Source organism: Bombus pascuorum, chromosome 4 (genome assembly GCF_905332965.1).
Source record: "Bombus pascuorum chromosome 4, iyBomPasc1.1, whole genome shotgun sequence".
Classification (NCBI taxonomy): Eukaryota; Metazoa; Arthropoda; class Insecta; order Hymenoptera; family Apidae; genus Bombus; species Bombus pascuorum.
The window spans coordinates 1,368,738-1,393,542 of record NC_083491.1 but is presented as its reverse complement, the minus strand read 5'-3'; the positions used below and the strand labels follow the sequence as shown (position 1 = coordinate 1,393,542).

The following is a 24,805-nucleotide window of genomic DNA, read 5'->3' as shown; positions in this document are numbered from 1 at the left end:
ACTATTTTTTTTTCAGATCATAGAAATTCTTTGGTGCTCGTAATTTACATAGCAGGTTTTTGTAAAGTTTTTATTCCAATACAGCTGTCGTTTCTTAAAAAAAAAAAAAACGCTATATAAATTATTTCATTTTCGTCTCTCAATGAAATATATTTATATGGCAACCTAGCTCCTTTGAAGAATCGAACAATTCCAAAATCGTCAAATTTTATTTAAGAAAGAAAACAAAAGGAAAATCCCAATCTTTTAAGAACGTTAAAGAGGGGTTGAAACCGTCCATTAACAAATTGTTGAATTTGTAAAAGATAAATAGACAGAAAGAAGCAAACGAACGCTGTTGATAATCGCTTTTTAACGTAATTCTTAAATTCTTCCACTAAATTGCTCGACATGGAAGAAAAAGCATAAAACGCGATCGCTCGACGTTCTGGCTTCCATTTTTCTACGTTTCACGACTATATTCCATTTCTTTTCCAGTTTGCTACACCAATGAAAATTGGAATATTTTCAGATGGAACGTTATCGCTTATTACTGTGGAACGCTGATTGGATTTAGCGGGACAGACAGATTTTAATTTCTATTTCCCATTTTCTCTTATTTTTTTAAAGGACTACCGTCTGCGTTTCTCCTCGCGCGCTAATCCACTGGAAAGGAAACGAAAGAACTTTTTGACGAAAGGTTTATAATACCTAAGTGACGTGAAAATCCCGTAGACCAGAAGCGTAATAATTCCGTGCTTAATCGTTCGTTTCACTCGTAAAGACTTTATATTTCTCGAATTCTACCTTTCTTGTGCAGAATAAATGGAAGTTTAAAATTATCTCTCATTCCGTTCATTCTGAATCTACTTTCGAATAATTTATACCAATTCAAATATATACAATTTTTGCCATTAAGTAATTTAAGCAAAGCTCTTACTGAAAATTCCTACGGAAAACTACAATTCTGTAATTTCTATCTCTTCACTGTACAGAAAGAATATCGATAATTCGGTCAATTAACCGTTTTTAATGTTCGACGATGACGAAAATTCGACATATTCTTCTTACTTTACCAATACTTTCTATAACACTTTGTGTGATTTCTATTAATTTGAAGGAACGATATGAATAATTTTCCGATTAAGAACTTGTAAGATTCGACGCTGGAAGTTGTAACTGTACCAGTTACGTACACAAATCCACTGATCGATGTTAGTGTATCGTACTCGTGATAATAATCGGCCCGAGATCCTTCAGAAGGATCGAAGAGTTTCCGAGAAGAATCCACTGATTATTAGTGACAGGACCCTGCTAGATAAGGATGCGTACGCATCGATAACGACAGAGGGAGGTCGATGCGAGCCGGAAATACAGTGCGTAGACGGGAAGTCAAAACTGACTTGATACGGAAGTCAAACAACCTTTCGTATTGTCATAGGGTCGTAAAACGGTAATAGGATAACCACGTCTGACAAACATCCTGCAGGCCATCGAGACAATAACAAGATAGTGTCTCAGGCCCAGAAGGCAGTAACAGGATAACCACACCTGACTGGCATCCTGTGACGATCCTTCCACAGGACCCAAATCTTAGTATTAAGCGGTCCGAAAAGTTTCTTTCGTTTCATGAAAAAATAATGGATGCATAACATTTCCCGTTTTATATTATTTCATGATCCATTTTGTTCTATCAAAATAAGGATCATAACGTTCGACAGATTAGGTTTCATGTTTGTATAAATATGCGTCGTTGTAAAAGACGTGACTGTAAAAGGAAGACACTTTCCGGACAACCTGATATATGGGGCTTCCCAAAATCAGCGCTCTATATACTCTTATAACATTCTGAACCGTTAAGAAAAATTTATGTATATTGTAAATTTACGTATATAAAGTGTCCAGCTGGAATTATAATTATTATATTATAATTATATATTATATATTATATATTATATATTATATATTATATATTATATATTATATATTATATATTATATATTATATATTATATATTATATATTATATATTATATATTATATATTATATATTATATATTATATATTATATATTATATATTATATATTATATATTATATATTATATATTATATATTATATATTATATATTATTAAATTATAAAGTACAAATTAAATAATAAAAAAAACTCTGTTGGATTCGTATGATAAATTTTACGTAGCCTATCGTATCTAAAGTTCGTATTTCTCACCTTACGTGCAAAGGATCAAACCATCGCGAAATAATTCAAAGAACATACAGTAGAGATGCAACCGGTGATTTGTTAATTTCACGATCTCCTGTGTCCTACGTGACAGTATCCTCGCTGCTTACGCGCCTCGAACAGAGGACTCGCGAGATCAAACTGCGTGGCACTGCGAATGTCCATCGTGTATAGCGTAGTAGTCAAAGTAGAAGTAGACCGAGGAACTGTTTAATATCTAATATAAGATACGACGCGATATTAGCGAGTATGCTCGTGGCCTCTTCGCTTATATAACTTCGACCTGTTAATTCAAAATTCCGTTAGAGGGAAGTTTCGGCCGATATTAGAAATGTTCAATTGCGGTTACTTTTATAATTTTATACAGTTTCGAAAAAGAAGGAAGAAATTTCAATTCGATTAGTATACAATATATATATACATATTTTTTTCTATATACGTTCTTCGATTTTTTTCAAACGGCTTGACCATCGGCATGATTCCTTTTGCATTCTGCAGGTTATATTCTCCCGTTAGCCCCGTTACAAAAATTTTGTATTTGTTTTTTTACACTATTTTTTCCTTTTTTTTCAAAAATCCAATTTTTACGCATGTTCGTCGATCACTCTGGAGTGGATTGAGCTATCGGGACGAAACGTTTCTCATCTTGCGGGAATAGTTCACCGATCGTCCCCGTCGGCAAAATTTGTCCAATTTGTTCATTGTTAGATATCCTTACTGCAAGTTACATATTATTCGCCGATTACATCACATTACATTATTTTACATTACGTTATTTCATTGTGTCTGACCGTTTCACCGCAAGCTCGTCGCTGGACGCGATGAAATTGGACAGTTTCTTTAAACCGTGTCCTTTAGCGTTAACTCCTTGTTTCAGGCATACTTGCGTCATTTACACATCGTTTCATCGCGTCATTTACAATCTACACATTGGTCTCCGGAATACGATTCGTAACCTTTGCATTTCTGCAAGCGCTCTTTCGTTATGCGAGATAGTAGCGTTCGGGTCTGTCGAGACATGTACAATTTTCTGTGCTGGACTGGGTTAAATGCGTATTAGAGTTACTTGTATGTGAGTATCAATGTGTGGATACATGTGTGTAAACGTCAGAGGGCGTCCAGGCCTTTGTTAGGACAACAGACGATTGGCAGTGATATAGAAGCACCTGGAAGAGTCGGTTAGCAGTCGAGTGTAGAGAAAGTGCTGAGACGCGTGCAAGTGTGAATCGATGAATATCTGAGAAATCGTCCATGAAATAAATACATTATTATTTTAATATTAATCCCCAGTGTATATTCAGTATTCCTATAACATTATTTCGGCACCAAAGATCCACAATTCTCAACAGGGTCTTACGGAACGATTCCAGCGTTCAAGATATCGTTCCCTGAGAAAATAATAAAATATGATTGTGCACTTTTCGGATGCATCGAACCGGGCGAGCTTTTCAACCACCGAATGCCGCAAAATTCTTTCCTGCTCCGTTTATTGCCGGGACGACACTTTCCTTTGTGGGAAAGCTTCGCTGTTCCCAACTGGTGCAAAGCCTCAAAGCCGGTAGCTCACAGCACGCGTTTCGGCGACCATCAAACGACATATACGTTGCAACGTAAGTATAGCGTATCTATACTTCGTGCAATTTCGCATCAGCGGCGTGATACCACTGATTGGTCTGCAACCATTTTGTTTGTGAGACGAATACCGACAGTCCTTCGTTCCTGTTGAAGTGATCGTCACTTCTGAGAAAACTCTACATCTGGTCTTCGGTTTCTCAAGCGCGAAGGTCATCGATAGCGCGTAGACAAAAGAATGCGTCGATGACAGACCATAAGCGGTACACGTGCGACGTTGTTTTCGGTCGTTTTTTTTTAATCTGAGGGTAACATTGCTAGCGAGAGGATCTGGATCAGCTTACATTGTATTTCACATTTTGTACTTTATCATTCACAATATATATACTTTCAATACCTTACAATTTACCCACGCATTTATTTAATTCCACATACACCGAATAACCTTAACAGTTCCATCCTCTGGCCACTTACTGACGGCTGCGAATAGACGGTTATCGTCTTGTATTCTGAATATACGTGTGAAATAAAATCTCCCAGAGTCGTTTATTATCTCAAATCTCTCGCGTTATCATCGTTTGATCTGCAACGATTTTGTCACACGTTACGTAAATCGGGCGTTACCGTTCTACGTTCAAAATTTATCGTTCGATCTTCGAGAAAATGGAACGAGCTCACCGCTGAACGCTTACACCGAAACCCAGCACTGGCCTAATTACCGATACCGGAGCAGATTGTAAGTCCACCCTTCGTATTGCGAGCTCTTAAGTGTTTCTGTGGACTAAGACGCGTCTCCATCCGGGTGTCTCCTTCGATTTCGACGGGGATACTTGATCGATGCGACGGACGTAGAATGGCAGCATTATTTGATTTACCAGCGCTATTTCTGGCTCGTGCCAACCACTACAGTAACTGTCATAAACGCAGATAAGGACAGACAGGAATTGTGCTCGATACGGAATCGCACGTAGTTGCAAAATTACGAATATGATCGGAAACATCATAAGTAGCGTTAGTTTGTTTCGGAGCGTAAAGCGAATCCGGTTTCGAACGTTGTTAATGTCACAGAGACATAAATTAGCAATAGAAAAACCAGAGGGGCCTAAGGAACATCCTGCCGGTCATCGAAGGTACAACGTAGACAGTGTCCCAAGGTCAGAAGACGGTAACAGTGTCACGTAAAATAATAATGAATTTAAGGAGAAAAGAAACTTTTATTTTTCTCTTTTGTTTACAATACACTTCCGAGCTCTAGACGTGACCGTTCAAGACTATCTGACTGCTCTACTGCTCTTACTGAGGAAAACTCGGTGTGGGTGTTCCCTTTGGAATTCAGAACGCGGATTCGTTGTCCACACTTTTTGGTGGAAAAGTGAGGGTAATGATCCGCGATGCCCATTGGTAAATGAATTAGGTAGTAAAGACAAGGAGAGCTAGATATGGCTCGTGGGCATCCTTGTTCATGGGAAAACTCTTATCTTGCCAGATACCCGCTTTCTCCGTATTAGTTAAGAGCGTGCAACAAACATAAACCGAAAATGTTTACGTGAAGGAAACTGAAACTGAACAGATTCGGTTTATGTCTTCTTCCTAGGCCTGTTGCGAGTTAATAGAACAATAGATAGGTCTTGGCGTCCGGACTACGGGGAATCTCGCAAGGACCGTCACATCTGGCGTGCCACATGGTAAAAAGGAAAATTGATTCGTGACAACAGCGTGGCTATCTCTGATCGGGCCCCTGGCGACACCCCCTCCATAAGAGCCAAGCCCATAGTATATAAACCTTCGCAAAATCAGCTCTCGACATTTTTTTTTTTTATTTGCGTTTATTTTGCAATCAATTCTCGTTAGAGAATTTTAAGTAAATTTATCTAACGTGGTACTATGATATAATTAATAAATGTTTATAGTATGTTTGATTCTATTTGAATCTAGTGCTTAGGTCTAAGGTGTAATGTCTTTTTAGCCTGCGGATCTGTTCCGACGTGTCGAGTAGTTGAGTAATTAGAGGGTTTTGGTGGTTGTTAACTCTTGTGCTATGTCTATTGCTGAATTTTGATATTTCTTCTTTGACTGTGGGTATCTCGAGGTCGTGACGTATCGTTTCGTTGGTGACGTACGAAGGTGCATCTATCAGGGATCTTAAGGTTTTCAATTGGAATCGTTGAAGAATTTCTATGTTGGAATTACTCGCTGTTCCCCATAGTTGAATTCCATAGGTCCAAACAGGTTTGAATTTCGTCCTCCAAGTTTCTTCGGCTGGCGATCAGACGTTTTCCGCCATCCAGTGTCACGAATCCTTTCTTCCGGCATTATAGATTCACAGGATTGTAACCGATCTAGTGGCTAGCCGCGATAGATTTCAAAGTTTCGATCAGTCCGTGTATTAAAGCGATTTCAACTTACATTTCTCAAACCAACCGAATCTACTAAAACCTAAGGAGAATTCCAACTCCAAATTCTCATGGTTAAAGTCCAATGGTACGGTCGAGTAGAATAGGAATAAGAGGAAAAATAACAGTTAGAAAACACTTACAGGAAACTCGATTCCAACGTGAAAATGTAATGTAACAGAAACATCTAAGGGCACTTGCCAAGTTTAATATTCAAAGTGTACAAAGTAGTTTGAAATAAACGCGTAATAACGACAACAACGCGAACTATTATGTTCTAATCACAATTACCGCGCGTATGACTTTAACCTAATTATCGCCCAAAAACGAAACTTCGATTAGTTTGAACCCGATCGTTTGCACGACTAAATTAATTTGACTGACTTAATTGTGACTGACAGAAATTAATTCTTCCTTAATTATCGCTGAGCCGAAGCTTTTTCAAAAATATTAAGTACCGTACATTTTTTATTCAACCTGTAATTATTATATCGTAATTTATACTTATCTACGCTTTGTATATTGGAGGTGATATTTTATTACTATTTAATCTGTACTTACAATCTTAAAATTACGGTCAAAGAAGAAGAAATCGGTAGGTACGCAAAAAAATACAAGGAAAGAACGGCAACACATCCAAACAAGCTTGCTGCTGAAACGAGCGAAACTCTCACAGAAAGAAGACTAAAAAGAGAACACCCCAATGACCTCACTAAACAAATAAAATAGTCAAAGTCGAAGATGGTATTCCGCTGGAGGTAGCCATCCATCTATGTTATTTAGCAATTAAGTTAGAAAAATTTACCAAATGTCCAACTGGACAAATTGTAAAGTACAAATTAAAAAACAGAAACTTTTATTCGAGAAAACACCCCACTGACCTACCTAAAGAAATAAAATAGTCAAACTCGAGGACGGTATCCCGCTGGAGGTAGACATCCATCTATGTTATTTAGCAATTAAGTTAGAAAAATTTACCAAATGTCCAGCTGGACAAATTGTAAAGTACAAATTAAAAAAAAGACTTCTATTCGAGAAAACACCCCACTGACCTGCCTAAAGAAATAAAATAGACAAACTCGAGGATGGTATCCCGCTGGAGGTAGACATCCATCTATGTTATTTAGCAATTAAGTTAGAAAAATTTACCAAATGTCTAGCTGGACAAATTGTAAAGTACAAATTAAAAAAAAAACCTTTATTCGAGAAAACACCCCACTGACCTGCCTAAAGAAATAAAATAGACAAATTCGAAGATGGTATCCCGCTGGGGGTAGCCATCCACATGTCAGTTAGCAATTAAGTTAGAAAAATTTACCAAATATCCAGCTGGACAAATTGTAAAGTACAAATTAAAAAAAAACTTCTATTCGAGAAAACACCCCACTGACCTGCCTAAAAAAATAAAATAATCAAAGTCGAAGATGGTATCCCGCTGGGGGTAGCCATCCACCTATGTTATTTAGCAATTAAGTTAGAAAAATTTACCAAATGTCCAACTAGACAAATTGTAAAGTACAAATTAAATAATAAAAAAAAAATCTTAAAAACATCAATATTAATTATTTATATCAGTGTCAAATCCATTTGCTCGTCTCACGTTAGATTAAAACAACGTCTTCTCTAAGATACACGGTGGATAGAGCCGGAAGTCTGGTAACGAAGTTCTTGTCTGCGACGGTTAAGTAGTAACGGACAAGAAGTCGTATATGATCAGACTAAATGTATCTGACACGCGGCATTTATTTCACTTGCAGATAACTCGCGTTACGAGCCTCCATCGAGAGGATGAATCCTCGCTTCTGAATATCCTATTTGTCTCTAATGTCTACGTGCGGAAAATTAACTTTGAAATATCACTTCGACATTCCTCTCTTCCGGATCACAGCACCGATTTCATTACCATGTTAATCAGGCAAACTTCGGAAAGTTTGAAATTATATCGAAACAAAGTTTCCTCGAATAGAAATAAATTGACTTCCGCGACGGAAATTTTAGAATGAAAATTTTAATGAGCTAATCGTTGGCTGTGATAAATTTATATTTATATAGAATGTCTTAAACAACGTAAGAAACCTTCGAAACGAGAAACGTCTCCCAAAGGTTTTCGTAACGTAAATAGTTTCTTAATCGTCGAGTAAATATATTTTCATATAAAATATTTTTTAACAAACTATCAGCAACGTTTTAAATATCACGGCGATCGATCTGTACCATACTTTGTACTTTAAAAAAGAAGATACAAGGACCGTGTGATAATACGACTGTATCTAAAATTAAAGGAGTAAATTACTAATATTTTACAGAAATAAGCGTTCTAACATTTGTAAATAATTTTCATGAAATTTTCAGAATTTAATACACGATATACGATTCAAATTAAAAATTATTAATAAAACGTTTATTTCGTTAAAGGAGTCAATTACTAACATAGTAGAAAAATAAACGTTCTAATATTTGTAAATAATTTTTATGAATACAGAATTTAATATACTATATACAATTGAAATTAAAAATTATTAATAAAACGTTTATTTCGTTAAAGGAGTCAATTACTAACATAGTAGAAAATATGCATTCTAATATTTGTAAATAATTTTTATGAATACAGAATTCAATACACGATATACGACTGAAATTAAAAATTATTAATAAAACGTTTGTTTCATTAAAAGAGTCAATTACTAACATAGTAGAAAATATGCATTCTAATATTTGTAAATAATTTTCATAAATACAGAATTTAATATACTATATACGACTGAAATTAGAAATTATTAATAAAACGTTTATTTCATTAAAGGAGTCAATTACTAACATAGCAGAAAATATGCATTCTAATATTTGTAAATAATTTTCACGAATACAAAATTTAATATACGATATAAGGTTTGGAATTAAAAATTATTAATAAAACGTTTATTTCTAATAATAATACAGAATTTAATATACGATATACGATTGAAATTAGAAATAAACGTTTTATTAATAATTTTTAATTCCAAACCTTATATCGTATATTAAATTCTGTATTTGTGAAAATTATTTATAAATATTAGAACGCTTATTTTTCTACTATGCTGGTAATTGACTCCTTTAACGAAATAAACCTTTTATTAATCATTTCTAATTTCAATCGTATATCGTATATTAAATTATGTATTCAAGAAAATATATTTAGAAATGTGATTACGATCGCATAACTTTTAAAATTTCAAAACGACAGACAAAATCACAAAAGTTTTATATTTCTGATCACAAGCAAATAAGCGAATATAGCCAAAAGATTTGAAATTTTGACACGAAATCACCTTTACAGCTCGATTTCTCCGTAGCATTTAAGAATTGAGGGACCATCGTCATCCGACGGGAATTTATTTTAAGCGTTTCACGGTGAAATTCCTTTTCACGAACTTACGTTGCTTCTATCATCCCTTATCTCTGTCTTCGTTCGCCGCGATCGATCGGAAACGCGGTACACGCAGAGCTCGAGTGCTTTCCATCGTAAAAATCGTTCCAATATACTTTGCATAATGTTTCAACGATTCGAGCATCGACTTTAATTCCTATGGTTCTTAATCGTGCATCTCTTAAAGAGTTCCCAGTTACTCTGAAACTGTTGCCTCTCATTTTCTCCCTGTTGTATCGATTATTTAAAGTAACTCCGCGTACTTTGTTTCACTGTTTTAGAATTGTTTTAACCGTATCCATTCAAAGTCAAAGTCAATAAGCAAAACATAAGGAAATTGTTACGATAATATTTTCAGAATTAACCACGGCTCGAAATTCCCAATATTGCCAGCTACTCAGATTCGAATAACAAACTCGACAATTTCTGTTTTTATTTATCATACATATGTTTATATAGAAAATATATAATATAATATATAATATAATATAATATAATATGAAAATATATAATATAATATGAAAACACACCGGGCTTCCCCTTTGGAATTCTTTGGAAAATTCCCAATACTGTAGTCTTTATAAATTAACCCAAATGTAATTGTCCCAGACTTGAGATAACGAGCTTGGGCTCGAGGCGACAACTAGTGGCCGAACGTAGCCGCGGTCACGGGATGAACGTTTTTATCTAATAGAGGTATAGAATAATTGTATAACTCTCCTTAAAAAGAATAGTTGTAGAGACACTCGACAGTAAACATTCCAATGGTCTCCGTCCCTTGGCTCGTCACACACAGACCCTATTCTTCGGGCAAGACGATCGTCAGATGTCGATGCATTGTTCACAGTATATGTTCAGCTAGCCTAAGGACCCGCTATGAATCTTAGGATTTGGTTAACTACGGTCCTTCAAATTGACAAACAGTCTTTGTCCTAACAGTCTCCAAATCTATTACCTACTAGAGGAAGATACGGAAGACCTGCTTTTCTCACGAACGACGCTTCCCACTAGCAACTTTCTCTCAAGAGCGGCTAGCGTCTTTCTCTAACCACCAACATAGAAATTTACCAATTAACGGCAACGTTCATTTCCCTCGCTTTCTGAACGATTGTCCTCGACGAATCTGACGATCTCGTGGCCTGAGACACACCCCATCATAGTTTTCCTCTGCAGCATCACTGTGACGGAGAGGAACTCTCTCGTGTGATCTCGTCAGCGAGTAAAACAACGTCTTTACGATCAGTGGATATTTCACGTTTTTGCAAAGAGTCCGACTTAGACTTTGGAAGAAAGTATATTCGTTATCCCGTTGACCGCGGATTCGTTATTGAACCTAAGATCATTGTCATTGGTATCTCGAGTATTTAATTACCACGGTTACTTGTTAAATTCAATAGTAATCATATTTGTACTAGTAGATATCTTCTCTATTGCGTAATAACAATGTCTAATACAAATGAAGATTCATTACACACCCCTAATCGTGATGTTAATCCGACATATATGTCGGAGATGAAGGGACGCCGGAGCCTTTCTTTCGGAATATTTGGGAAGGTCCCCGATACTTTAGTCCAGACTTTTTATTATAGTCGTACTTAAACAATAAAACTGAGAAATAGCTGTTTATGAGTCAAGTCAATTATGATTATCCGAGATTTATGACACTGGGCTTGGGCTCGAAGTGACATAACGGGTCACTGAACGTAGCCACGGTCACGGGAGGGACGTGTACCTAACAGAGGTACAAAGTAATTAAATAACTCTCCTTAAAAACAGAGATTGACCCGAGGGATACAGAGAGGAGTATATAAGGGCAGTTCCACTCGGACCGAGGGGCAATCCGATAAGTTCGACTAGCCCAGTGAACACGAACGTCGAGTTCCTAATCGCGATCGTCATCCCGTTGACCGTGTATTCGTTATCGAACCTAAATTCATCGGCATAGACACCTCGATCACTCGATCGTCGATATCACTTGTTAACTTTTGTAATACATTCCCATAAACAAACATCATCTGGTATAAGACAACTATGGACAACTCGCGGCGAGACTCATCACACGCCCCGTTTTCCAAAGATGACCCAACATATATATGTCAGGTTAACGTTGGAATTCGGGGCGTGTAACGAATCTTCGTGCGAGTTGGACATCGTTGTTGTATAATACAGATAATTCATACGATTGTGAGTATTACAGGGTGTAACAAGTAATGACGGCGATTGGATAATCGAGAAGTCGAAGGTTCGATAACGAATCCACGGTCCACGGAATGACGAAGGCGATCTGATACAAGATTCTGGTGTCACTCAACGTACTGGTGCACGGTACTAGTCGAACTTATTAGATTGAACCTCGGTCCAAGTGGAACTGCCCTTATATACTCCTCTCCGTACCTCTCTGTATCCCTCGGGTCAATCTTTGTTTTTAAGGAGAGCGATTTAATTACTCCATATCTCCGTTAGGTACACGTCTCTCCCGTGACCGCGGCTATGTTCAGCGACCCGTTATGTCACTTCGAGCCCAAGCCCACTGTCATAAATCTCGGGCAAACATAATTGAATTAAATCATAAACAGCTATTTCTCAGCTTTATTATTTAGGTACGACTATGATAAAAATTCTGGATTAAAGTATCGGGGACCTTCCCAAACATTCCAAGAGAAAAACCCCGATGTCCTTTCATCTCCGACATATATATTATTCAATATCAAAATTGCCGCTTGTCAGAGTACTTTTTCCAGAGAATATTCTTTACGGATTACGCGTGGCTGAAATATTTGCCGAGAGGACTATAGATCTTTTAAATACCACGAAAATCAATATCTAAGATGAATATATCAAAATAGAGGTATTTTGAAAGAACAAGTTTATGTCTATCACAGCACATAGGGGAAAGTCGATAGCACGAAAAATGGAAAAACGACGGACCGCTACAAGGAAGAAAATATCGAAGACCATCAGCGACTAGAGTTGTGAAAATTTGAAACTCGAGCAAACGATAACTTGGAGAAAAATCGAAGATCGAAAATGCGCTCGCAGAGTAGAATGTTTCTAAATATAAAAATTCTCGAAACGAAATGTCGCAAGAGCGAACAATACGCATCCGTCTGGTCGAAAAACCGACGTTCGAGGCGAGTTAAGGATCTCAAGGTTTCCTGTTCGAGAGCTGCGCGCGCTACGCGCGCGGGTTATTTTTAAATGTTTTGTAAGTTGCGTTTACAGGCACCGACGCCAACGAAGGTCGGTTATTGACCAGCGTCGACCTCTAAATTCCACTTCGCTCCATCGAAATTCTCTATCGCGATCGACTTCCATCTTTTCTCGCGCAAACGCGTACTTTTTATCGCGAATCGCGCGAGTAAAGCCTCGTTCGGATTAATCGAGTTGTTCGAACTCGGGGCGCATAGTTTGGTTACGTAAAGGCGAACTTCTACGATAAGACAATTAGACTAGCGTCTTGTTTCTCTCGCCTTTTTTTCTTTTTCTTTTTTTTTTTTTTTTTTTTTTTATTTTACTCGTCCGGGTCGCGAGACTTTGACAGACTTTCGCGTGAACAGGAAAGCTGCGAATATATTTGAGTTGCATGCTCGTCGAAGAGACGTTCTTCTCACGGTGATAACGAAATTTCAACGCTGTGCGTGAAAGCGTGGGGGTGTCTTTTTTAACGCCGTCTAGGGAGAAGATGCGAGATAAAATGATCGTGAATGGTCGGAAGCTTGTGTAGGTTACGTCGGTTCGTGTATATGAAATGCCGCTTCATCGATCGATTGCAAAAAATTGCGAAAGTAAAGAGTCGTTAACAGAGAAATATTGTTCCAAGACTGCAAAGGAAAAGTACGACTTTATTCACGAGGCAAGTAATTTGAATATTTGTAATAATTTAAATCCTATGATCGATGAAACTACTCAAGATGTATGCTTAATTATTCTCTTATGTCCAATAAAGATATAGTAAATCAAATCGCGAAACCACCTCTGTATAAATGATTCCCATTGTGGCGAATAAACTGTTGGCCTGTACGAAATACGTAGTTCACCGTCGACGGGTTAATAAAATGAATCGTCTCGAGTCACCGCGAAATGCCCGTGCCTAGTCGAGAATTTATCGCGGAATAATAACCGCGTAAACGTTTAAGCCGCAGAATTACGGTGCTTTACCGGCGAGCTCGCTTCTTAATGCACATCGTCGTCGAATAAGGAGGATTTACACGAGGACCAACCAACTGCACGAGGATACACGTTCGAACGGAAGCAGACGGTTAACGATGTCGACGAGATCGTATCCACGACCCACGTTCGATTATTCCACGCTTTTCTTAGAGGTTCTTCTTCTTCGAGGTGGAAAGATGGATAGACGGTGTGGTCGTGGTCAGGGTAAGTCACGCAGTTGCGACAGGTCGCTTTTCTTGCTCGCTGGGGATAGATAGCAGCGAGAAAAAGCGAGCTCGATGGCGCACGGGACTTGAAATATCGTTTCTCGTGTTCAGACGTGGAAGAATCTTTCGTAAAAAGCTTCTAGTGAAACGTGGATTACGAGCGAAGGATATGGAGAAAGCAAGAGATGTCATAAGGTGGAATTATCGAGAAACTTAATTGGTAAATGGTTCGGTTCGCAAATCGGTGAACGAACAAACAAGGCGATGGATTTCAGTTAGTTCGTTATATATATATGAAAATTGTATTTGTATTAAATATCAGAGGAAACATGAACAAACAGAATGATTGTTTTGTATCATACTACTTTCTATAGAATCAAGCGGCGAGTTGCACTCTACGTGATATTGAGATAAAATAAAAAGCATCTACCTTTATTATTAGCGAACAGATCGTTCGGTTATTTTATTGATACAATTGATAAATTGCAGCTTATGGGCTTCTATCGCACAATAGACACGATCATGGAACAATGGGAGATCGTTGAAAAATTTTTAACGATGGAACAAACACACTCGTGACTATTTCTTTCTTGCCAATATTCAAATTAAAAAAAAAAAAAAACAAATTACAAAATATAATAGGAAAGAAGAGACAGAAGAAGAGAATAACTTCTCCTTCGAGCCTACGCAAGTAAAATGAAAGAGAATAAATCCACGGTTACATCGTAACCAAGCACTGATTAAAATCTTTCAGCTCCAAGGAAACTACGTACGATCGGGAAACTTAATGGAGTCCTTTAAAACTTTCCATAGAAAGAAGCAGAGAGAGAGAGAGAACTTCTGAATCTGGAAAACAGGAAAGAACCGCAGTTCTTATCGAAAATCCAATTCCTATCTCGGCCCTAACATAAATAGGAAGGCAACCTTCGTGAGTAGCAGAAATTTCAACGTCACGGCGTCGTTGCGATCTTCCGCTGTATCTATTTGGAAAATGTCAATTTACAGTAATACCGTCTACCCTTCTTCATCTCGAAGAATCACGCGCACCTCCTCGAATCTTCGCCAGTTTCGCAATAATTTTCTACGCCGAGTCTCTCGAATTACTCGGGACATGCAAATCATCCTTTTTCCACGATCGCAGTCCTTTGCTTTCCGTCAAAGCGACGATCGATAGAGAAACGCAATTTATATTTTATTTAGGAAATTAATTAATTCTCTTCGTAAGAGTGTTATATAAATTAAAAAAAAAATTACTCGTAGCAACTTTGTATCGACGTATCGCGTACGCTGTAAAAGAGACTTCAAAATTTTGTTAACGCTGCAACCAGTGACAGAGAAAAGGATTTATTCGAGATTTTCCACTTCTTCTTGCGCGTACAATCTGCATTTCGTCCCTTTTGCAATTCTTGAAATAAAACGTCCTCTCACAACGATACTGAAAGATAGGCTTTGGTCAAGAACAGCGGAATCGTTCGAACGAACAGTTCTTGGAAAGAATTTGTAAACAACGATGGATCGGTGATACTTACGTATCGTTTACTTACATTAACTATTCATTTTGTCCACAACCTTGCGTTACATCGTACGTGTGCGTCGTTGTAGTAGGTTGTCCGAAAAGTGTCTTCCTTTCGCAAACGTGCTTTTTACAACGGTGCACCTTCGTACAAACGTGAAACAAAGTCTGCGAAATGTCGAGGTGTTTATCTCAACATAACAAAACGAATCCAACGTAATTGGACGAAATAATAATATAAAATAAAAAACGTTGCGCGTCTATTATTTCCTCATAAAAGGAAAGAAACTTTGCGGACAACCTAATGTTACAAAGACAAGCCGAAAATGGTTGAAAGAAGGTAACTTAATTATTGAAAATTTGTGATATACGAGAAAAAGCTTGACGCATCTTCTTGCCGATGGGACCAAGTAATTACGTTATTTTTTGTAATTACGTGACACGATCGCTCGGATCCTGTGTCTGTTCAAAGGAATTAATCCGACTGGCAAAAATTAAGAACGCCACAGAACGAATTTATCGTCGGTCGTTGACTCGTATTTACGACCTTCCCGTGAAAATCTCGGCGGCACTTTGACATTCTTTCATTCTGTCTCATTCTCCTTCTTCCCTCTCATCTCTCACCCTATTTTTCTCTTCCCTTTTTTTTCTGACGCCCGCATTTACTCCTCCGTCTTTTCGTTTTTGTTTCTTTAGTTTTATGTTTCTTTTTCTTCATTTTTCTTTTTTTTTTTTTTTTTTTCATAAATCAAACGATTATCTCGAGCAACGTTCCGCAGCCAGCGTTTTGCTTTTATGTTGTTCCGTGCTCGTATTATCCGCGCTGACTGACTTAACGGCCTCCTCGAGAAATAGTGTCAAGGGATCAGTGTCATTGTCGGGTGTTCCACGCGGACGCTACGATTTCGCTCCTGGTAACAAGATCTTTCGACGATGATTGCACACGATGTGCCCGCGAATATTTCTCCTACTTCTACTTGTTTATTTATCTACAACTTGCGAGTTATTTGCGCGAGCCACGCCTTCCCTCGTCCCTTCATCGTGAAAGAAAATTAGCTTTAAAATAGAATTGTTTAATATTCACAAATATTATTTTGATATTTTGTTCTTTGGAAACAAAAGGACGAATAAAATGGAACTTATCTATAGCTGAATTATATTTCAAGAAATATCGAGAGCTTCGTCCGCAAAATTGCTCGCCAATAGAAAAACGGAATACGTTTCCACTTGTAAGATTCTTCGTTATATACGCTGTATACGCGATCAATAACAATATCGTTTTATTTCATTATCTAATTGATGGAAGAATTTATCGACGATCGTTTTACGTTTCGCGAAATAAAAGTTGTTGAAAATCGAACGGCACGAGCAACACGAGCTGTACACCCCATCTGCGTGCACGTGTTTCCCTCTAATATTTCTATTCGCGTATTCGTCTCGCATCCAGGCTTTGCCAGTTGAATACCGAAGGCAGATACGAGTAAATAAACTGGTAAATTTATGACAGTAAATTTCCGGCCGGTAAACATATCTATAAATTATCAACGACTTCCACCGGGGCGAAACGATAGTTGGGCTGTTCCAAGTACTTTCGAAACAAAATCGATTCGCTCTTATGAAATCCGAAGCCACGTTAAATTACCACTTTTACGTTACTTTCCACCACCAGTGATTTACAAGCGATTTGTAAACGAATCCTACCAATTGGTTGTGGCGTTCCCAGAAATTTCAAAGGCTCTTGCGTTACGAGCAAACGTGTAAGAGCATTTTTCACATTCTCTCTTCTTTTAACCTTCGATCGTTACTGCCAATTTATTAGTTGTAAAATTGTCTAGCCCTTAACGCTCCGAGTGTGCCTCTCAAACACCGCCAAAAGGAAGTAACGCGGTGAAAAAACAAACAGTTCTCTACCGTGAGACCCGTGGACGCAAACCCGGTTTGCATCCCGATGAACGTTTTAAAATATTCCACGCGTTACTCGATTATAATTAATATAAATATTGTAATCAAAGTTATATCGCTTCTGAGACGAATAAAGATTGTTTCGACTTTAATATTATTACTTACGCGTTATTGTAGCGTTTAAAATCTAACACTTAAAAGCTTGCAGATCGAAATATGATGAGAATTCGCAATTAAAGATCGGAGCGTCAAGGGCTAGATTAGGCTAATTGAATCGAGACTCTATCAAAGATATTTATGAATGTGAAGCACGGGATATGTAAAAATACGAATGATACAAGGTAAAATGAAAATGAGGAAGATATTGACCTTTCGTATTAAACCCGATATTGGATTGGCAGCCAAATGATTGCGAATTTCGTCATTACCACCTAACGATAATAAATTTTATACCGACCAAATTATTATATAAATTATCGACATATGTATAATTTTGTGCGCTGGACTAGATTAGCAGCGTAGTAGTGACACACGTATGTAAATATAAGTGTGTGGAAGTATGTGTGCGCACAGCGTCTCGAAAAACAGATGAACGCAACAGTTCCGTTGTGATATGGAAGATGGTGAGACAAAGAGAGTGGCGAGACGCGTGCAAACGTATATCCACGAACATCCTGGAAATCGTTTATTAAATAAATCTAAAACTATTTTAATATGAATTCTAAGTATAACCTTAGTGTTCCTTTACTTTTATTTCGGCGATTAAGATCCACGATTCTCAGCGTAAATACATTCTTTCGATACTTTTTGACACCCGAACCACACAGTTGATAACGAGTCCTCTTGCAACGAATTAGAGAGGAATTGCTCGTTGGAGCAATGTCTTTAAAATGGATATTTTCGCGTGTTAGGTTGAAACTGCTGCTCAGACGCGTATGTTTCGCGACTTAATAACCATATAGGTTAACCGTGAAACCCACAGGTATAATCGCCAGTAGCGCAAATCGTCCATTATTCGAATTTCGTCGTTTTATTCCTGAGAGATCTTGGCCGGAAGTCACGAATAATGGATATGGGTGAGAATTCGTGAATGAAAGCGCACAGCCAACCGTATGCTCGCGTCAATCTTTCTCTGCTCGTGAAATAATTAACGAAGATCCTCCAACTCGCTCGTTTAAATAGCGATTAAACTATTATTCTAAAGTTGGGATTCTATTCGAACGAATCGTGCTAAAAGGACGACAGATATTAAAATAATTGGAAATATTAAAAGATAACGTTTCATTACTATTCCAATATCGAATGATTGTCTATAAATACACCTGATTTTATACTTGTTTTTAGTTAATTTTATACCATAGACTTGATTAAAATAATTATTAAAAACTAGAAACTACATACGAGCAATAATACATTTCGATAATTCATATTTCAAATTCACATAATTTTCCAATCATAATGAAACGCTTTCTTACGTAATTGGAACATCTGATCTCATAAAGAGCGCGATGATTGACCTATATTATCAATTATATATTTATGCGGCAGGTGTTCGATGTGTAAAACAACGATACAGAACATTTGAAAAAAAATGTGTAGAAAGTAAAACATACAAAAATAATAATAAATTTCCTATGATCCCTGCAAGATTCCTGATTTAATCCTCGTGCAGACAATTTGCTTTTATTATCATAATTACAGCTATAAAATTGCAAACTTGAAATTACGAGAATAAAGGTATAATACCACATGTTCGTGTTTAAAGAAACAAGAGAGCATGGATAAGTGAGTACTTATATCGACGCGTTTGCGTCCTATTTAACGCGAAAGAGGACCAAATGACGATTGAAGCGAGGATTATACTCGCTTCAGCGTCGAAATTTCTCTAAGAATAATCTGGGACGGAAAATGATGAGGATTGAACGCGAGTAGTCATCGAAGATATACACATCTACAATCGTAATGATGTATTTTTCGCATGAAATGTTACATCACTAATTGGACAGCTGTTTCAATCCTCGGATACAAAATATCGATGTTCGATAGATGTCTGCGACTATGCGTACAGATGAAACGAGAACGGTAGAAAAGTATCGACAGGGCATATCATTTTTCCTGCGTATATCGTGTACATATATATAAAAGAGACAATACATATACATATATATATGTTAATAATTGTTATCGATATATTATGCGTATATATGTAAATACATAAATTATTTCTTAATACGAATTTTATATATTATTCCCTGTGCTAGATCTCATTTCTAACAAAAATGCACTTGTACTACTTCCCCATTGAATAAAAAACTCGATATAAATTATTTTTCATATTTGAAATCTTTCATTTTCCATATTTATAAAATGAATAATTTATGTCAAAAATCTTGAATAAATTTGAAAAGTGTTTAATTCACGGTAAAGGGGACACGTTTCAGGAGACATACTGAAAGAAACGTTTTAGAGATTCGCTGTAACAGTAATCTGACGATATAACCGTTAAATTGGACCCTTTTGTAATTTAGAAACGAATAATTTTTGCACCTCTCATTTATATGTCTCTTAAAACTTACGATCTTCTTCACGTTATATAACATCTATATTACGTGTTGATTAAATAATATCTATATTAAATAAGTAACTAATTTTATAGTATACTTAATTAACGCTATAATTAAAAAGCAGACGAGAAGAATAAATATTTCCACATTGCGATACCTAAATACAAAAATTACGCAAACTGAATAAGATATAAAAATATCAAGCAGAATAGAAATATGGTAATATAAAATAGAAGTTAAAATTATTCGTTATTATCGGACCGTTATTAAAAAAAAAAAACTCACATCTCGATATTTATCCTCTTCCAGAAGATCACCCGGTATATGTACTCAAGTTTACACAACATCCGCGTCCGCATACATCGACTGGTAGTAGTCGTGTGTTTCATGTTATATTCGTATATATCCGGTTTCATAATGGACAATCGAGATCGCAATAAAAGTATTGGCAAATAAGATTGATGCAAAAATAAACGACGTTCAACCGATCACAATGATCAATTTTTATTTTTGAACCCGCCCGCCGCGATCTCTGTGTCGTACTACGTTCGAACACGTTCAGTATCCAAAACGGATAATCCGTGCACACTCACAACTTCTCTGGCCATTTTAACTGTATCACCCAAGAATTTACGATCGATTATGTATTTGCGTATGCAGAATCTCGGCCGTGATCGCACCTTATTTCAATAACGACATAAATCAAAAGTTTCAAACATCGCCGGGCTATTTTCGCGTTCAGTGCACGCGCGAATGGTTTACTTTGACAACGTTACACAGCGTTGCTGATAACAGTGATAATAGCGATTTATCAAATGTTGGTAATAACGAAGATGAATAAGTTATGATAAAACAGGCTGGGAATCGATGTATATCGAAATATCGATAGCGATGAAAATTATAGGTTAGCCCATTAATAATCCTAACTTTATTAAGGACCAAGATTATAATTTATCAGATAGCGTTACAAATGCCTTAATTTCTTTAAACCGTAGAAAATTGAGAAAATAGCGACGAAAAAGATATTAAACTTTCATAGATACGATATTATAAAAACAGAATTCGTTGGTGTAATTTGATTATGAAAAATTACAAATAAAATACCGCGTTAATGCAACGTTGACCCTGAGTAAGTTAATGGGCACATAAGAAATAAAGTAATCATAAACGAAACCAATTTTGAAAGGAAAATTAATGTAATACACAGCTCGAAACGCTACGCAGATACACTTTAATTTCAGACTTGTTACTTTCACGGTGGCGCGCGCAGAGATACTGTCAGAGTATATAGAAATATCGATCGACATATCGAATCAGGTATCGAATAATCGAACCGCACAGACAATAATGAAAACGATAAAACTTGAAGTTCTCAAAGTACGAGGAGCAATTTGTATTCATTTCTACAGTACGCAAGTATATTCACGTGTATATAGAGTGTCACATAAATCCGACACTTTCGCGGGAATACATATATATTTACGCGGATCGAAATACCGGTGATCCATGCGCAGCGCCATACTGCTCACGAACCTTATACACATACAGACATGTCAAACTTTCCCTCACGATTAAAACGATATAAACGCCCAAACTATTACGACGCAAACATCCTGAAACCCTTACACAAAACAGGCTAGCAACAAAATTAGAAATTTCACAGTTACATACCTTAAGAAACAGACTCGCCAATAGAACGAACACTTCGACCGGCAGAAACAGCTTTCCTGCACGTTTCTCCGAAAACTGGACGCGCGCGTTTATAGGCGTGTACACACACGGCAACAATGGACAGTTGACACCTCTCGATATCCTGTGACGGGGAATCGATCGGAATCGAGATAAACAGAGATCTTTGTCGAATAAACGAGCACGATAGCGGACCAGCAACGGGACGGAATAACAAACCGAGTCCACTTTGTGTGTCACCGGTCAGCTTCCGCCAACTTCACGCCTGTGTGCCGGTTTTCTCAGTGATCCATGATAAATCTCGTTCGATTCTTGTTTAATCTCCGTTAACTTGTCTACGCCAATCAGTTGCACATATATGTATATCTATACATATATAAAATATTATTTATAATATTGTAGATAGATAATGTATCTATATGTATATATATATATCTCAACTCTGCAAAATTTCTCGACAGTCAAATTAGCTCTCGAATATATATGTATATATATATATGTGTATATGTCTGTGTGTATATATATACTCTTCTATATATTCAGGATAAATCGAGACAGAGTAAGTGAGGCAATATACGTATACATATATACACGAAGGGTGTGCGTTGACAGCGAGAACGAAAAAAGGCAAACACGATTAGCAGACGATGATCGGCGTGAATGAAAACCACGAGCGATTTGACGGGCGCACGTCTAACACCGTAGTAAAGAGCACAACACCACCAGCACGACGACGGCGACGACGACGACGGCGACGGCGAGCGACGACGACGACGACGACGGCGACGGCGGCGGCACGAAGACGACGACGACGACGACGACGTTGACGGGCGCGAGGTCGGTGAGAGACTGGGCGACACGCGACGAGTCACCGTCGGCGATGAGTGGAGTCGCTCTGACGAGGATCCTGGGGCCATCAGGCTGCCCGTGAGGGGGTGGAGGCGCCGGAGCGTTTGGGGTGGGAGGGAAAGCAGAGAGAGAGGAATGCCGCTCGGGGGCGAGTATACGCCGCGCCGGGTGCGGGGAGTAAAGCGGCGGTGAGGTGGGGATCACGACGTCGGCGTCGGCGTCGCTTCTTTGCCGAGGGCGTGGTCCTGATCGCGGCTCTTCGCGAGTTCAGAGATACAGACCACATCCGATACCGGCGCTACTCTCGACGCTGTAAAATTTCTCGACGGTCGGACTAGTTTTCGAGGACGACGATCCATAGTTTCCAGACTCGGACTTCTTCTACAGGTTTTACGACGTCTTTCCCTTTTTCTTCGTCTTCGAATTGATTCGTGAAATTTGAATAAGGACGGGTGATAACGCAACATTTGTTTTCTCTTTGTTTGAAGATTCTCCGGAAGGGTAGTTTGGAAACTGCGATTATGTAAGATATTAACATAATGTCTTCCTTTCTTTTTCTTGAATTTTTTGATTGATACTATACGGCGTGGACTTTGGAAACAGACGGATGATAATAGAAGATTTGTTTCTTTAACGTTCTATGAAGTTTACGACGAAGTATTACGTATATAGGATTTTTGTCTTGCGTTCCTTTTTTGTTTGTCTTCCTTAATTTTAATTAACACGTATGGAGTTTAAAGAAAGATGGATGATAATGGAGAAGATTTGTTTTCTCTTTATTGATTTCTGTATAATTTTTTCAAAGTTTCAAGGAAACATGTATATTGAATTGTGTGACCATGGTTCTTGCAATACGACGAGTTTCATAGCGTAGACTCTTATTCGATGTTCGTTTCTTAATATATAATAGTTGGAGTTTGAAACAAATTTGGAAAATTGAAATGTATGTACATTAAAGTTATTCAATGAAACATTGATATGATAAAGGACATACGTATTTTTATACAATTGGAAGACTGTTTTCTCTTTTGAGCAAATAATGTTATAAAACGAAAATTATTTAAACTATTACCATATAAATTGTATTTATTAAACAAATTGAAAACGTCAATTAAACGAATAAATTTCTGACTGAACATGAAATTTTGCGCAATGTTTCATTCAATATTCCTAATAATCTTCCTCGTAGAAGTTTTAATCCCAAAGCTTGCAACGTAGTTTATAGCGAACACCGATGCCAGGGCATTGCGGATAGAAGTTTCTAGATAGATAGGTACAAATTATCCTATTATAATAATAACAAGAGATATATACGATAAGTCGCACTTTTTGATTCTATTCTTACAAAATTATTCTATTATTACTATATTATTATAAATTATACGAAATTAAATATTTATTCTTGCCACCTACGTCTGAATATCTCAAAAATTTAACTGGTATTTTTTAACTAGTATTTTTTTTTCTTTTGTTTCAACTTTCCACTAAAATACTTCTTTTCAACCTGCCACGGTATCAAAATCACAAAAACGGGCTTATCGTGTGTCATCCATACGCTTTTCACATGGAATATCTATTCGATTTTCTTTTTTCATCTATATCGATCATTTGATAGAACTTATTCGATTGCTGACTAGAGCTAAAAACAACGATCAAAAACACTGCCAACGACATATTTTAGAATATCTAGGTGGAAATATATTTTTCCAATGTTTCGATAAGGAACTTCTTTCGCAATGCCTTCGTTGAAAGAGAAACGGTAATCGCGTTGCAGTCAGGTCTCGAGATAAAGAGGTAACGCCGATGATACTTGAAGGTTCTTGTGTATTGGAATTGTTGCCACTTTCTTTCGGAAAATCTCTACTGACAAAGATTGAGCAGTACTACTGAAACGACACTTCCGCTTACAATGCACTTGTGCCAGCGAAAAAACCGCGTACAGACCAAATACAGGTACAAAGTGGTTTCGCGTACTATTTGTAACATTTTCTCGTAAATGGAAAACTCCATCGGTGTAAAAGAAACTCGTTTGAAAATATTTTATCGTAATAAATTAGAAGCTTACCTCGTCCGCTACGTTCATCGAATCTTTTGGCGAAAACATACTACGAGAAAAGCAAATGACTCTTATATATTCGTGAGTATATTTAAGCCAAGAAGGTTAAATAAATAATCATAAACTCTAACTGAGTTGAATTTCAAAAAAATGATATTTGTAATATGTTTTAGCGTATTTCTACTAAACTTAATTTCGTTGCTTTATCTATCTCACATAAATAATTGCAAATCCAAACGCGAGTTCAAAAAATAATATTTGT

General features: G+C 37.2%; 1 protein-coding gene across 2 annotated transcripts in view; it reads right to left on the bottom strand.

Moving 5' to 3' along the window:
* LOC132906400 (receptor-type tyrosine-protein phosphatase kappa) overlaps positions 1-22,517 on the bottom strand; it is a 130,129-nt gene extending 107,612 nt beyond the window's left edge. The window contains exons 1-2 of one of the 2 annotated variants that reach the window (XM_060958559.1): positions 22,230-22,517; positions 21,621-22,004 (exon numbers count right to left, since the gene is read on the bottom strand). The gene's annotated coding sequence lies outside the window, so the exon portion shown is untranslated. The remainder of the gene's footprint in view (positions 1-21,620; positions 22,005-22,229) is intronic. The other variant, XM_060958561.1, reaches the window with a different exon arrangement.
* Between the last annotated feature and the right edge of the window lie 2,288 nt (positions 22,518-24,805).